This window comes from Chelonia mydas, chromosome 2 (assembly GCF_015237465.2).
Source record: "Chelonia mydas isolate rCheMyd1 chromosome 2, rCheMyd1.pri.v2, whole genome shotgun sequence".
NCBI lineage: Eukaryota > Metazoa > Chordata > Testudines > Cheloniidae > Chelonia > Chelonia mydas.
Window position 1 is genome coordinate 84602650 of NC_057850.1, and position 16403 is coordinate 84619052.

The following is a 16403-nucleotide window of genomic DNA, read 5'->3' on the forward strand; positions in this document are numbered from 1 at the left end:
TGAGTACAATTCCCCAAACCATGCTCTGCACAAGACCATATATATATATATATATATATATATATATACACACACACACAATTATATTAAGGTTGCAAAGTCAAGTAGTTAAAAATTAGGAAGTGCCAGAATTAAGTTTGCCTGTGCAAGCTGAATTCTCCCCCTGTAAGTATATGCATCATGATACAGTTTTTACTTACATGATCACATACTATTTTTTCCACGTGATCCCTCCTTCATTGAGTGCAAAGGATGGACCTGCTTTGGGGATGAATCAGGTGAAGTAAGGAGGCTATTTTCTGTAAGACCCCTGCTTCATTTGTTGCAGAAGTTAGAAGGTCTGAAGTGAATGAGGTAGGGGATTGGGGATTTCTGGAAGAGAAAGGAGGGCTTCATGGCTAAGATATCTGAAATCTGCCCTGGAGAACTGGAGTCTACCCCTGCCTCTATACCTCCGCCATAGAGTTCCTATGTGATGATAGGCAAGTGACTTCAATCCAACTTTTGGGTCACTTATTCTGTATTCCTTGTTTTCTTGGTGCTCAACTTGATACCATGTAGACTGATCTGCAGCAGTGTTGAGCACTCCCAGCTGCAACTGAAGTCAATGTGAGCTGTGCTTGAACATAAAAAAATGCTATATAATTATAAATGTGCTGACAAATCAGGTCCTAAAGAGTCTCAGATTGGGTACATAAATGTAAAGGATTCTTTTGATCTTAATCTCTGTTTGCCTCAGCTCTCAATTTTAAATAACAGGTTAATATCACCCCCTCACCTCAAAAGGGTGTTGTGAAGATAAAATAATGTTTGTGTAGTATTCAGATATTGTAGTGATAAGATCAATAGAAAAATCCGTGAGGAAATTAATAAATCTGTCTTCATAACAGGGTGTGACTGGAGTACAATAAATAGGCCAAGGGCCACACATTGAACAATGATTACCTTCTTGTTACATCATGTCTGTAATTAGCTCCTCGTACCTTTGAACTCAGTGGGCTCTACACAGATTGTAGGGTCTATATGGCTCCATCGGCAAGTTTTAGGCCACGGGACAGAGATCTTGCCTTTTTATTAGAGCTGTTTGAAATTTCTCAACATTTTGACAAAAAATGTTTGGAAACTTTTTTTTTTCTGCTTTTCAACTAGCTTATTGAATGGTCAAAAGTTTTCAAACAAGTCAATGATTCAACAAAAGTTCCATGAACATTTCTTGAACACATTTTCCAAAAAAACAGTGCGCATTTTTTGAACAGTTCTACTTTCTATCTGTATTATAAGGCATGGTGCACACTTTTAGGTGCTGTAAGAAATCATGATAAAATATTGAAATGCCTGTTTTGTTGACTATCAGAACTTTAAATGCTTTGTCCAGTTCTGGAGAACTTATTCTATAATTACGTGAAAGAATCTATTTAAAACAAAAAGAACAGGAGGACTTGTGGCACCTTAGAGACTAACACATTTATTTGAGCATAAGCTTTCATGAGCTACAGCTCACTTCATCGGATGCATTCAGTGCATTTAAAACAAGGAACACATGGTGTGGTTTATGGTGCTATACTCTTTTGCTACCTCTGGGGGTATGTCTGCAGTTGGGAGCATGCTTCCCAGAATGCGTAGATGGGCATGGGCTAGCTCTGCTCTAGGGAGCATGCTAAAAAATAGCAGTATGACCTCTGTGGCAGCTTTGGCTAGACATTGAAGTACCTGACCCCCTGGATATATACTTGGGCAGCTACTGAGCCACGTTGCTATTTTTAGCACACTAGCTAGAGCATAGCTAATGAGCATCTGTCTACCGGCACTAAGAAGCACACTCCCAACTGCAATGTTGTGATTTCTTAACATTCAGACTCTCATCTCAGACTCTCATTCCTGTCCCTAAAAATCCTTAGAGTGCATCATCCTTACTGCCAGTGAGACCATACCTCTCCGTAGAGCATCCTTGAATTTCCTGACTCCTTCTGAGGCACCTTCCCTCTCAGATCCTTCACTTTTCTATCCTATCGCTTCCTCAAGAGATTCCCACATCATCTCCTGGTCATCCTGCTTTCCGTGCTCTGGGTGATATGCTGCTGCTGAAGTGTGTTGATGGTGCACCATTATTCCAGTGTATTTTGCTATTCATTTGCTTTTCTACTTCTTTGTGCTTTTTCAGGTTGATTGGTCAGCATCAAAACAATAGAAGTTTCTGCATCCTACATTAGATTTAAAGCCAAATCTGGAAAACTGAAACCGTGTATTCTTCCTGGTAAGTTTCCCCTTGTTAGAAATAGACCACTGAATTTCACTAGAAAAAAAAATAGAGAACAATCGTGTACTAAAAGAGAAAAGGATTAGATGACATAATACGCCCTTTCATTACTTAATGTCTAGGCTTCACCAGCAAATGTTGCATATCTGTGGGATCTACACACATTCAAGGTGTATAGGGACTTAGGGTTAGACCCACAAAGGGGATTTAGGCTCAGCATCGCAACACCTAATGTTTAGATGCCCCGCCACCTAGTGGAAGCCATAGCCCTGAACTGGACACCAAGGCCCATATCCTCAAAGGTTTTTATGCTCCTAATTCCCATACATTTCTACAAGGGTTAGACAGTTTAATACCTTTGAGGTTCTGGCCCTAGTCATTAAATAGTCATTGGAAGTGGGACTTAGGTCTCCCCTCACCCAGGTGAGTGCCCTACCCACTGGGCTATGGAGTCAGTCCCATGTTTTTTTGTGTGTGTGGCTTAATGACTATTATATATTTCATACAATGTTAAACAGCTTCAACAGGAGCAATTGAGAGTGCCCCATCCCAGCAGTTAGGCATGCCTCTCAAAGATGGGACAGCAGCGAACAAATCCTTGTTCTATACAGGGTGGATTTGAACCTTGGTCTTTCACCTCCTGAGTGACTGAGTACAAGTGATAGTACTACACCTGTGTTCTGTGTGAGACCAGGTTCACGAGGCATGCTCAGAGCATGCATGTAGGATCAGGCCTTTCAGATGAGACAGGTGAGGCAACCCCTGCTGTAAGGATTTTGCTGGCACTTAGGCATGAGTTGGGTATCAGGAATGAGGTTTCTAGCAGATTTTTAGATCCCTAAGGGACTTGACCCAGCAGAAACATAGTCACCCAGGGAACTAGGCACCTCCAGGATTCAAGGGCAGCTGAGCAGGGGGGTTTAAGAATCTAAATGTTGGACATAGGTGCCTAAAGAAGCTCTTAGGCACTGAAATCCCTTTGTGGATCTAGCCCTTAATGACTTGGACCCAGCTCCTCATAGGTATTAAGTTGTCTAACTCCCATTGATTTCAACAGAAGCGAGGCACCTAAACACCTTAACTTGGGTGTTCTAATGTAAAAATATCAAATCCCATTTCTAAAAGTTAAAGTGAGTGTCCTGATTTTCAATGTTGCTGAGTACCTGAAGCTCCCATTGACTTCAAGGTGATTGGTGGGTGCTCAACTATTCTGAAAATTAGAGCACATTTGTTTAGGTACCTATACATGGGTTTAGACCTTTAGCTTTAGGCTCCCAAGCCTAAAGATTTTGGCCATTGTGGCTTACAGGAATGAGCAAATTAACAAAAGGCTGGACGTTATCACACTGATAAACCAAACATTTAAGCATATAGGGAAGAGGATGTTTGAAAGAGAAGCAAAAGTCTTTGTAGTTTACATTAAACTGTTATTTGTGGAAATAAAAACAATAACATTTCTCAAAAATGAACTAGGTTTTATGTAAGTATGTATGTAGGATAATATTTATTCCAAATAATCTGAGTATTAATGGTACACAGAGATTTCTAAATAATTGACTTCAGACGCTCTAATCTGGCTTCTTGTGTTTTAAATCTAGCTGACTGTTTCTAGCCAGGAAATCGCAGGGTCATGTGACTAATACAAGACTTTATTGTGTGATATAGTGGTGGTATATAACACACAGAACTAGCCCCTTCTCCAGAAGCACTTTCCTTGGTGATGAATAGGTTCCCACTACCTATCCCTACTTTTTGTAGAATCATTATGCCCAGCAGGTCTTCCTGGGACTGGCCCTTTAAATTTGGAAGAACAAAGCTGCTGCAGTTCCGAAGTGTCCATTTTGTAACTGGCAGCTACTGCTTGCCGTATCTCTCTTTCTTCCATCTGGTAAGTGTTAACTTGTCCTGTTATGCTTTCCCTTCTTATTCTGGAGGAGATGGCACATTCCCACGATCAATTACTTGCTCCTCTCCCAGTACCTTGAAGAAGATATTTAATAATTCTGTGGATATTTTGCTACAGGATTCAGTTTTATCCTAATCATCCAACCCCCCGGCCCCCCAAACAAACCCCATAAAGCAGGAAATAAAGGAACATCAGCTGGGAACACACTTTTGAAGGTCAGGTTTCAGAGTAGCAGCCGTGTTAGTCTGTATTCGCAAAAAGAAAAGGAGGACTTGTGTCACCTTAGAGACTAACCAATTTATTTGAGCATAAGCTTTTGTGAGCTACAGCTCACTTCATAGGATGCATCACAAAAAGAAAAGGTGTACTTGTGGCACCTTAGAGACTAACAAATTAACAAGAAGTGTATCCCCGTGGTGCTATACCTCAAACTTTCCAGCCCTCCTCTGTCTTGTATATGTTCGTTAAGAAAGATCTCTATTGATTGTTCACAAAGAGTACATTTCTTGTTCATTTTATCTGCAGCGTGAAAATGATATTTTAGAAACTGCTATGTAATTTTTATGACTCATAGGCTATATAGGGTATAAACAAAAGTCTGATCCATCCTTTCAGAACGTAGGTAGGATCCTGTGCTGAACCAGTTAGGGGAATTGCCCTTGCTCCTCCTGACTAAGGGAGGTGAATCATCTTGGTATATTTTTATTTATCCTCCATTGGACCTTGATATACAGTGTGTTGTGAAAACTTAATTTGTGGTATAACCTTTGTGCTGTCAGTAGCTTTTTTTTCTGTGTTGTACTGCTGTGTTAGACTGTTTATGTGGATCAGCAGGATGCCATGTCAGGAATATGTCTCCCCCCCGACCTCTACTGACCTTTCCTGAAAAACTTGAAGAATTTTCTAGCCAAAGGTAATTCCTGCCTAAAAAGTGATTGGGTAGCAATGATTTGCACAACATTGAAAGGGCCTTCTGGTTTGCTGTATAAATGAAAAATTATGGGAACGTGGCTTGCATGGAATCTGTGCCATTCTCTTGGATACTAGTATCTATACGGTATCTAATCTGTTTTATTATTTGTAATAATAAATTGCCCACAAGCACTGCCCACACATACAGGGAGATGCAGTTCCTGCCTCAAAAAGCTCACAAGCCAAGAGGAGAAGGAAGATCCAAAAGGGTTGGGAAATACAAACATAGGCTCTGATCTTGCATTCATAGGCTCTGATCCTGCAATCAGATCTGCCCAAGAACATCCCTCCGCCTGCTCCAAGACTTAATGATTTCAGTGGGACTCTGTGCCAGTGAATTTTATATTCACAGGAGTGTTTTAGTTTTTTGTTTAATAAATGCACGTTAACTGAGTGTACTTAATACCTGCTCTCAACCTATCCATTAGTAGTTGGTCCTGCATGGACTCAGTGGATCTTGAGGAGAGATTTAACGAAGGAATGGATAGTAGCCTTACAGGTCAGCAAGAGCATTGTATAATTGTCTTCCACACTCTTCCCAGTTTCACAACTAGATTCATGGGCTCTCCTAATTTCTTCCCACGCACAACATGGTGAGTCCCAAACCTCTGACTTTCAGTTATGATAGGTTTGAGTATCAGACTTCAATTCTGTTACTGAAAGGGATGGATCTTTCTTCACCACTCCGCTTTGTGTGTGTGTGGGGGGGAATGGTATTTGATGTGATGTTTTTGTATTATTTTCTGTTTTTTAATATAAGAAAATACTACAATTTCTGTTTTATGTTTGGACTACTTTTGTCTAGAAACTGGAGTTTCATTTTAGATTTGAGTTTAATAATGTGGAGCTAGATTGTGTCTTTGTCTTACTTGGATGAGCGGGGACTAAGGTCCTTTATTCCATCTTCATTTCCGGTCTCATGCAGAGCACAACCCTTGACCTCCAGACATTCCCCACTGCAAGCAAGGGGTTAGAGAGCTGGCAGAGCCTTGGCTATGTCCTGCCAACTCACTGGCTAAAGTAGCTGACTGGGCTCATGGGAAAGAAGTAAATGGCACTGTTTTAAGGTCTATAGTAACTCATTTGCCCCAACGCACCCTTCTCTCTCAAAGCAAGAGAAAAGCGGAATTATGTCTCAGTCGCAATTCCTTCCTGGGACACAGAACTGCGCCTTACTGAGGACTAGGGTGACCAGATAGCAAGTGTAAAAAATCGGGACAGGGGCTGGGGGCACAATAGGTGCCTATATAAGAAAAAGCCCCCAAAATCGGGACTGTCCCTATAAAATTAGGACATCTGGTCACCCTACTGAGGACTGAGTCTAACAGCTCAATCTAGCCCCTAATGAGTAGAAAAGTTGGTTGTACACCAATAAGTCAGAGAGAACTGCCTTGAGTTTGGAGTGAGAGAAAATGTATTAGGATACAAGTTGAAGAAGGCAGGTAAATAATATTCCTGTTATTCAGAATGGGAAAAGGAGTCCATATATTTTAAGGATATTATGAAGAAAAAGATGCATAAAAAAGTGATTTAAAATTTCTAAGGGATTTGCCGAGGCCTATAGTAATATAAAGTACTTCTAATGGAATAATCACAATAAGAAAAAATGCCATAATATGAATTCCAATGAGTAAGAGCTCTGGCCTGCTGTTTTGTCCTCTAAATTTTATAAGGTTATTAGATGATTAATAGAATTACTACTAAATATGTTAATGCATTTAAAGAGAGAAGGTGTTTCCCAGAAACCATGCATTCAGCATAAATTTCTACAGTTCAGAAAAAAAAAATCTGGTTCTCCATCACTTACTGATCTACTCTGCAAGATGCTTGAGAAGATATTAGCAATATGTCGAGAGACTTGTCTTTCATCCAATCAGTCTACATTTCTTTTTTTTTTTAAATAGACTACTTGCAGATATTATAAGGAACCTTTAAAGCAGTAACAATAAAGCTGATTCTACAGTCTGCAAGATGTTGCCTTCCCCCTGAATGTAGTGAAGGTTTTTGCTGAATTGGTGTGGGCTCCCTTCTGCAGTTACTGCCTACATTTAAACTTGGAAAAAAAATTAAAGCATGGATAATGTTATTTTACACAGAATCACTGGTATATTCAAGACTGGTGGACTGATATATTTGTGTCTCAATCCTCTGAGAAATTGAATCTGTCTAGGATTAAATGCATCAGAGTTGTCTTCTGTCTGTTGTTGTGTTCATGATGGAACCTATGGCGATCAAAATTAGAGTAACCTGATATACAGAGAGTTAATATGAATCAGTTATATCAGAAATTGTAGATTTATACTGACGAAATAACTCTTGTCCTACAGAAGCCAGAAATCAATGTCTAACCTGCTGAGCATGATGATTCATCTTCATTATTTTCTGTTTTTAAGATCAGTTAGGTGAAGTAAGACTTTACCACTTTTCAGATTTTACCTAAGCAATGTATTCCCATTCTAGAATTTTCGATTGTGCCGTGATAGTACAAACTATTGAACCCGGATATGTGGACTACTCTGCATCTCACTGACGTGGTGAAAAACAGTCCTTATTAGGGTATGTCTACACTATGAAATTAGGTCGAATTTATAGAAGTTGGTTTTGTAGAAAGCGTTTTTATACCGTCGATTGTGTGTGTCCCCACACAAATGCTCTAAGTGCATGTAGTCGGTGGAGTGTGTCCACAGTACCGAGACAACCGTCGACTTCCGGAGCGTTGCACTGTGGGTGGCTATCCCACAGTTCCCGCAGTCTCCACCGCCCATTGGAATTCTGGGTAGAAATCCCAGTGCCTGATGAGGCTAAAACATTGTCGCGGGTGGTTCTGGGTACATATCGTCAGGCCCCCGTTCCCTCCCTCCCTCCGTGAAAGCAAGGGCAGACGATCGTTTTGTGCCTTTTTTCTTGAGTTACCTGTGCAGACGCCATACCACGGCAAGCATGGAGCCTGCTCAGCTAACGGTCACCGTATGTCTCCTGGGTGCTGGCAGACGTGGTACTGCATTGCTACACAGCAGCAGTTGTTTATTGCCTTTTGGCAGCAGACAGTGCAGTATGACTGGTAGCCATCATCGACGTAGTCCTGGGTGCTCTTTTAACCGGGTGCCTGGGCAAACATGGGAGTGACTCAGCCAGGTCATTTCCCTTGTTTCGTCTCGTGGCGATTGAGTCCTACCGGCAGTGCACTGTCTTTTAATAAGCAGCCAGCAGAAGATGATGGCCAGCAGTCACACTGCTGTCTTCTGCCGAGCACCCAGGAGATGACGATGGCTAGCAGTCGTACTGCACAGTCTGCTGCCAGCAAGATGTATAAAGATAGATGAAGTGGCTCAAAGCAAGAAATAGACCAGATTTGTTTTGTATTCATTTTCTCCTTCCTCCTTCCGTGAAATCAACGGCCTGCTAAACCCAATTTTGAGTTCTATCCTTGAGGTTTTGAGTTCAATCCTTGAGGGGGCCATTCAGTTTCTCGCAAAGCCACCCCCTTTTTGATTTTAATTCCCTGAAAGCCAACCCTGTAAGCCATGTCGTCAGTCATCCCTCCCTGCGTCAGGGCAATGGCAGACAATCGTTCCGCGCCTTTTTTCTGTGCAGACGCCATACCATGGCAAGCATGGAGCCCGCTCAGATCACTTTGACAATTAGGAGCACATTAAACACCACACGCATTGTTCAGCAGTATATGCAGCACCAGAACCTGGCAAAGCGAGTAGGTGACCTCAGCGCAGTGACGAGAGTGATGAGGACATGGACACAGACTTCTCTCAAAGCATGGGCCCTGGCAATATGGGCATCATGGTGCTAATGGGGCAGGTTCATGTGGTGGAACGCTGATTCTGGGCTCGGGAAACAAGCACAGACTGGTGGGATCACATAGTGTTGCAGGTCTGGGACGATTCCCAGTGGCTGCGAAACTTTTGCATGCATAAGGGCACTTTCCTGGAACTTTGTGACTTGCTTTCCCCTGCCCGGAGGCGCAATATTACCAAGATGAGAGCAGCCCTCACAGTTGAGAAGTGAGTGGCAATAGCACTGTGGAAGCTTGCAATGCCAGACAGCTACCGGTCAGTCGGGAATCAATTTGGAGTGGGAAAATCTACTGTGGTGGTTGCTGTGATGCAAGTAGCCAACGCAATCAAAGATCTGCTGATATCAAGGGTAGTGACCCTGGGAATTGTGCAGGTCATAGTGGATGGTTTTGCTGCAATGGGATTCCCTAACTGTGGTGGGGCCATAAATGGAACCCATATCCCTATCTTGGCACTGGAGCACCAAGCCGGCGAGTACATAAACCGCGAGGGGTGCTTTTCAATAGTGCTGCAAGCACTGGTGGATCACAAGGGACATTTCACCAACATCAACGTGGGATGGCCGGGAAAGGTACATGACGCTCGCATCTTCAGGAACTCTGGTCTGTTTCAAAAGCTGCAGGACGGGACTTTATTCCCAGACCAGAAAATAAACTTTGGGGATATTGAAATGCCTATAGTTATCCTTGGGGACCCAGCCTGCCCCTTAATGCCACGGCTCATGAAGTTGTACACAGGCAGCCTGGACAGTCGTCAGGAGCTGTTCAGCTACAGGCTGAGCAAGTGCAGAATGGTGGTAGAATGTGCATTTGGATGTTTAAAAGTGCACTGGCGCAGTTTACTGACTCGGTTAGACCTCAGCGAAACCAATATTCCCACTGTTATTACTGCTTGCTGTGCGCTCCACAATATCTGTGAGAGTAAGGGGGAGACGTTTATTGTACGGTGGGAGGTTGAGGCAAATCACCTGGCTGCTGATTACGCACAGCCAGACACCAGGGCAGTTAGAAGAGCACAGGAGGGCGCGGTGTGCATCAGAGAAGCTTTGAAAACCAGTTTAATGACTACGGTGTGAAAGTTCTGTTTGTTTCTCCTTGATGAAAACCCCTGCCGCTTGGTTCATTCTACTTCCCTGTAAGCTAACCAACCTCCCCTCCTCCCTTCGATCACCGCTTGCAGAGGCAATAAAGTCATTGTTGCTTCACATTCATGCATTCTTTATTAATTCATCACGCAAATAGGGGGATAACTACCAAGGTAGCCCAGGAAGGGTGGTGGAGGAGAGAAGCACCAGGAGGGGTGGTGGAGGAGGGAAGGACAAGGCCACACAGCACTTTAAAAGTTTAAAAGTTTAAAACTTATTGAATGCCAGCCTTCTGTTGCTTGGGCAATCCTCTGGGGTGGTGTGGCTGGGTGGCCGGAGGCCCCCCACACCGCGTTCTTGGGCGTCTGGGTGAGGAGGCTATGGAAACTGGGGAGGAGGGCAGTTGGTTACACAGGGGCTGTAGCGGCGGTCTGTGCTCCTGCTGCCTTTCCTGCAGCTCAGCCATACGCTGTAGCATATTGGTTTGATCCTCCAGTAGCCTCAGCATTGAATCCCGCCTGCTCTCATCATGCTGCCGCCACCTTTCAGCTTCAGCCCTTTCTTCAGCCCGCCACCTCTCCTCCCAGTCATTTTGTGCTTTCCTGCACTCTGACATTGTCTGCCTCCACGCATTCATCTGTGCTCTGTCAGTGTGGGAGGACAGCATGAGGTCAGAGAACATTTCACCATGAGTGTGTTTTTTTTGCCTTCTAATCTTCACTAGCCTCTGGGAAGGAGAAGATCCTGTGATCCTTGAAACACATGCAGCTGGTGGAGAAAAAAAAAGGGACAGTGGTATTTAAAAAGACACATTTTATAGAACAATGGGTACACTCTTTCACAGTAAACCTTGCTGTTAACATTACATACACAGCATATGTGCTTTCGTTCCAAGGTCGCATTTTGCCTCCCCCCACCACGTGGCTAGCCCCTCCCCACCTCCCCGTGGCTAACAGCGGGGAACATTTCTGTTCAGCCACAGGCAAACAGCCCAGCAGGAATGGGCACCTCTGACTGTCCCCTTAAGAAAAGCACCCTATTTCAACCAGGTGACCATGAATGATATCACTCTCCTGAGGATAACACAGAGAGATAAAGAACGGATGTTGTTTGAATGACAGCAAAAACATACACTGCAATGCTTTGTTCTACAATGATTCCCGAGTACGTGCTACTGGCCTGGTGTGGTAAAGTGTCCTACCATAGTGGACGGAATAAGGCTGCCCTCCCTAGAAACCTTTTGCAAAGGCTTTGGGAGTACATCCAGGAGAGCCGCAAATGCCAGGGCAAATTAATCATTAAACATGCTTGCTTTTAAACCATGTATAGTATTTTAAAAGGTACACTCACCAGAGGTCCCTTCTCCTGCTGGCGGGTCCGGGAGGCAGCCTTGGGTGGGTTCGGGGGGTATTGGCTCCAGGTCCAGGGTGAGAAATAGTTCCTGGCTGTCGGGAAAACAGTTTCTCTGCTTGCTTGCTGTGAGCTATCTACAACTTCATCATCATCATCTTCCTCGTCCACAAAACCTGCTTCTGTGTTGCCTCCATCTCCATTGAAGGAGGCAAACAACACGGCTGGGGTAGTGGTGGCTGAACCCCCTAAAATGGCATGCAGCTCATCATAGAAGCGGCATGTTTGGGGCTCTGACCTGGAGCGGCCGTTTGCCTCTCTGGTTTTCTGGTAGGCTTGCCTCAGCTCCTTAAGTTTCACACGGCATTGCTTCGGGTCCCTGTTATGGCCTCTGTCCTTCATGCCCTGGGAGATTTTGACAAATGTTTTGGCATTTCGAAAACTGGAACGGAGTTCTGATAGCATGGATTCCTCTCCCCATACAGCGATCAGATCCCGTACCTCCCGTTCGGTCCATGCTGGAGCTCTTTTGCGATTCTGGGACTCCATCATGGTCACCTCTGCTGATGAGCTCTGGCCAGCGTGGCAAGCTGCAGGTGACCATGCAAACAGGAAATTGAAATTCAAAAGTTTGTGGGCCTTTTCCTGTCTACCTGGCCAGTGCATCTGAGTTGAGAGTGCTGTCCAGAGCATTCACAATGGAGCACTCTGGGATAGCTCCCGGAGGCCGATACCGTCTAATTGTGTCCACAGTACCCCAAATTCGACCCGGCAAGGCCGATTTAAGCGCTAATCCCCTTGTCGGGGGTGGGGTAAGGAAATCGATTTTAAGAGCCCTTTAAGTAGAAAAAAAGGGCTTCGTTGTGTGGATGGGTGCAGGGTTAAATCAATTCAACGCTGCGAAATTCGACCTCAACTCCTTGTGTAGACCAGGGCCTAGAGACCCTTCAAAATGATTTTGGTAAAGGAATTAGACAAAATATCTAAAGAGAGCTGCATTTTCAATTCAAAAAATCAAGGCTCCAATAGACAAGTCCAAGAGTCAGTCAACCCGATTTATGTCTTCATAGACTTGTGTAACAATTTGTGTAACAAAAATGTTAAAAGTACATCCATACTGGCATATACTAGACCCCTTATAGTTATATTAAGCACATAAGATAAGGAAACTTAACTTTATATGGCTCAAGTGGCTAGATAAAGGAGTGAAGATACTTAAAAGATAATGCTCTGCTCATGAGGTGCTCTATCTTCTTGTAGTGTTTTGTCTACTTCAATTTTTTAACACTTTGAGGACAGACCATTTGTCTCCTAATTATGTCCAGCACTAGACACACACTGTCAGTGCACAACAAATTATCAATGATTAATAAAGATGCAAACAGGTATGTGGAAAACTTAAATGAAAGAAGCAATGAAAAGACTTGGGATGAAATCCTGTTCCCATTGAAGTCAATGGGAGTTTTGCCATTGACTTCAATGGGAACAGGATTTCACCCTATGGTACTTTCCCTCTTCTCTAATGGAACTGATGAATTTTGAAACATCACAAGGGTTGAATTTTGCCCCTATCTCTAATAGCGAAAGATTGCTTATCAGCCAGAGACATCTCAGCAAAGGAGAGAAAACATCCAGAAGGAAGTCCCATCACCTGAATGGAATGTGATTTTTTTTTTAAATAACCTTAGATTTTCTTATTTCACTTGACCTTAAACACAGTATAATACAGTACTGGACCCTACACTTAACTGCCTATAATAGTTGTTCCTATTCTAAATGTTTGTTAGAAATACACTAACTAACCCATACTAAGGGCTTGATTAATGGTTATTGCTTTCAAAGGGAAGGTATTAATATCAGTCTAGCTCTGATTTTCAACATAAACTTTGAGTCAGTGATCCATGCCCTGTCACCCAAGAACATAAGAACGGCCATACTGGGTCAGACCAAAGGTTCATCAAGCCCAGTATCCTGTCCTCTGACAGTGGCCAATGGCCGGTGCCCCAAAGGGAATGAACAGACAGGTTATCATCAAGTGATCCATGCCCTGTTACCCAGTCCCAGCTTCTGGCAAACAGAGGCTAGGGACACCATTCCTGCCCGTCCTGGCTAATAGCCGTTGATGGACCTATCTTCCATGAATCTATCTAGCTCCATTTTGAACCCCGTTATAGTATTGGACTTCACAACACCCTCTGGCAAGGAGTTCCAGAGGTTGACAATGCGTTGCATGAAAAAATACTTTCTTGTGTTTGTTTTAAACCTGCTACATATTAATTTCATTTGATGGCCCCTTGTTCTTGTATTATGAGAAGGGGTAAATAACATGTCATGATACCAGTCAGAGGGATTAAATAAATCCTGAAAGACGGTGGGTTCTGAGTGTCACAATAGCTGCAAAGATGCTCATTCTGTGGAGGAAGTGTGCTGACTCAGATGTAACACAGTGGAGCAATGGAAGGTTAGAAACCACCAAATCTGAAAAAAGAAAAGGAGTACGTGTGGCACCTTGGAGACTAACAAATTTATTTGAGCATAAGCTTTCGTGAGCTACAGCTCACTTCATCGGATGTATGCAGTGGAAAATACCAAATCTGAGAGAGCATCATTTGTAAAACTCAACAGACTTCATATTTTGGGGCAAATGTAATATTTTTTTAATAAGACGTGCATAGATGAAACACATAGAAGGATGTCAGGACAGTTTTCCGATGCCCAGAATTCAAGGAGAATTTATATTTATCTAGTGATGAGTAGTTGGTCTTTTCTTGGTAAAAGGTAACGGTAGGCTTGTGGCTGTTTTGAAATGATGTAATTATACAAGAGATCAGACTAGATGATCTTCTGGTCTCAAATCTATTAATCTAGTAATCTTTTCCCCTCATATATATGTTGTTTGGGAATGTTCCTAATATTTCCCCTGTCACATCAGTAATATTTGATTTTGTTTCTGTGTTTTATGAGATAAATGTTGTATGACTTGGTTAATTACCAGCCAATTCAACACAACAATCAGTCATAGAACTGTTATAATTAATCCAGGTTTTATAGGTACATTTGTATATATCTGCACTGTATCTGTCTTTTTTCTATTTAATTTTTACTTATAATTTTCAATTTACAGCTATAACAAAGTAGTGAAAAGAACCTGATAAATTGCAAGTTGAGCATGAAAAAAAAAGTGAGAAATGTCACTTGTCAACCAAGGCTTCTAAAACCTTAAGCTTACAACATGAAAGCGTTAAAAACACAAAAAAGTGGTACCTCTATATAATAAATTAATTGTTTTCTGACAGCAACTGTCAAATAAAATAAAATATACCACTACTCAAAAAAAAGTTAATTCCCATTTAAGTGAACTCCCTTGCAGAATCATGATTAAATATGACTTGTCTACATGATGACAAACTATTCATATAATTTTTTTAAAAAAAACTAACACAATTAAATGAAAGAGAAGCCAAAAGAACATCAACTGTGAAAGCACTTTGTAAGTAGGTCATTTTGCCAAGAGCAAAACATTCTTATAGAAATGCCAGTAACATTATGGAGATAACAAAATGATACAAGCAATGAAATTTAGAGTTAAAATGGCTTGACTTTCTGAGCACCCACAAATCTTACTGAGTCAATAGGGGAGGCAGAAGTTTAGCTCTAATTCAAATCAAGACAAATGTTGTCATTGAACCTTTACATTATGTTTGTGTGTCTTTACATTGCTAGGGTCTCAGGCAGCGGAAGCTAGTCAGTCCCGGTGGCACTTCAGTGTACAAACTGAACACCTCTGATCTTCTAGGAAGTGGCCAGCCAGCATTAGCAATGCAGGGCTTTATGTGAGCTGTTGGGACAAAGAGTAGCTTCCCAGATTTCCCACTACTGAGCTTTCCGCCTTTTGCCCTTGATCATGCCAGGTGAAGTGTCATTCCCCAGGCATAATGAAGCCCAATGAGTGGATCTAGAGTATGTATCATAACCGTTAGAATAACCATACAACATGGTGAGTTAAAACAGATTGACAGACTTAAATCTGAACATTGGGATTTTCTTTCTTCATAGTAGGACCTACTCTTTTGCCAGTGTTTGGCACTGACATTGTAATGGTACCAGTATATAATCACTTAACCTGCTAAAGTGTCCATATACTGCTGTAAGACAATTCCATTGAGAAAGAAGATATTTTTACTCTTTGATGCTGAAGAAAGTAAAACTCCTTGCACTTGATATGGTGTAAATGATACTTTCAAAATGTACATGTTATAGAAGATATTAGTATACATGGAATATCCTCTAATCCAGCGTTCAGTATGTCAGGTTTCTCCATGTATGCATACTGAACCTCTCAGTAAGGTTGTTTTTGGCATCCAGAAGCTGAACATGATACAATTTGTATGTTTATTTGATAATTATGTTGATAATTATATCCCATTTGAATTATATTCAAGACCTGGATGAAATACTGTAATCCTATTTTATAGCAATTTTATAGTGAGGAAGCGGTGTACTTTGAGACACTTTTTCCTTATCATACCAACTATTCACGCAATAGTGAATTCCTATGATCACTACATTTTCAGAGATGAGACATTAAGACTCAGTCACACTGTCTCCGTGAGCTAAGTTTACCTCCTACTAATCAACAGACTTGAAGGGCTGCTATGCACTAGCAAGAGGTATAGGATTCCTAATATCTAAACCTAGATCCCAGATGACAAATATTCAGAAAATCACTGTGTAAAGCTGCTGTGTGGACTGTTATAACCCTTTAATAATGTTTGGAAATGAACTATAACTTTTCTGAAGACAACTGAGCACAAGAGAACTAATATTAATTAAGAACATGTTTGAACAATACAAAACAGTGGTTTAACTGACAGCATATTGTTATTTTTCACTCTATCTAGACAGAGGGCATTATAGTTCTGTTTTCAACTGCAAGAAAAAAATTTGTCTGATTTATGGCCTAATCTTGGGATGTGCTGAACATCCACAACTATTAATGGAGTTTTAATCAGAAGACCACTCCAG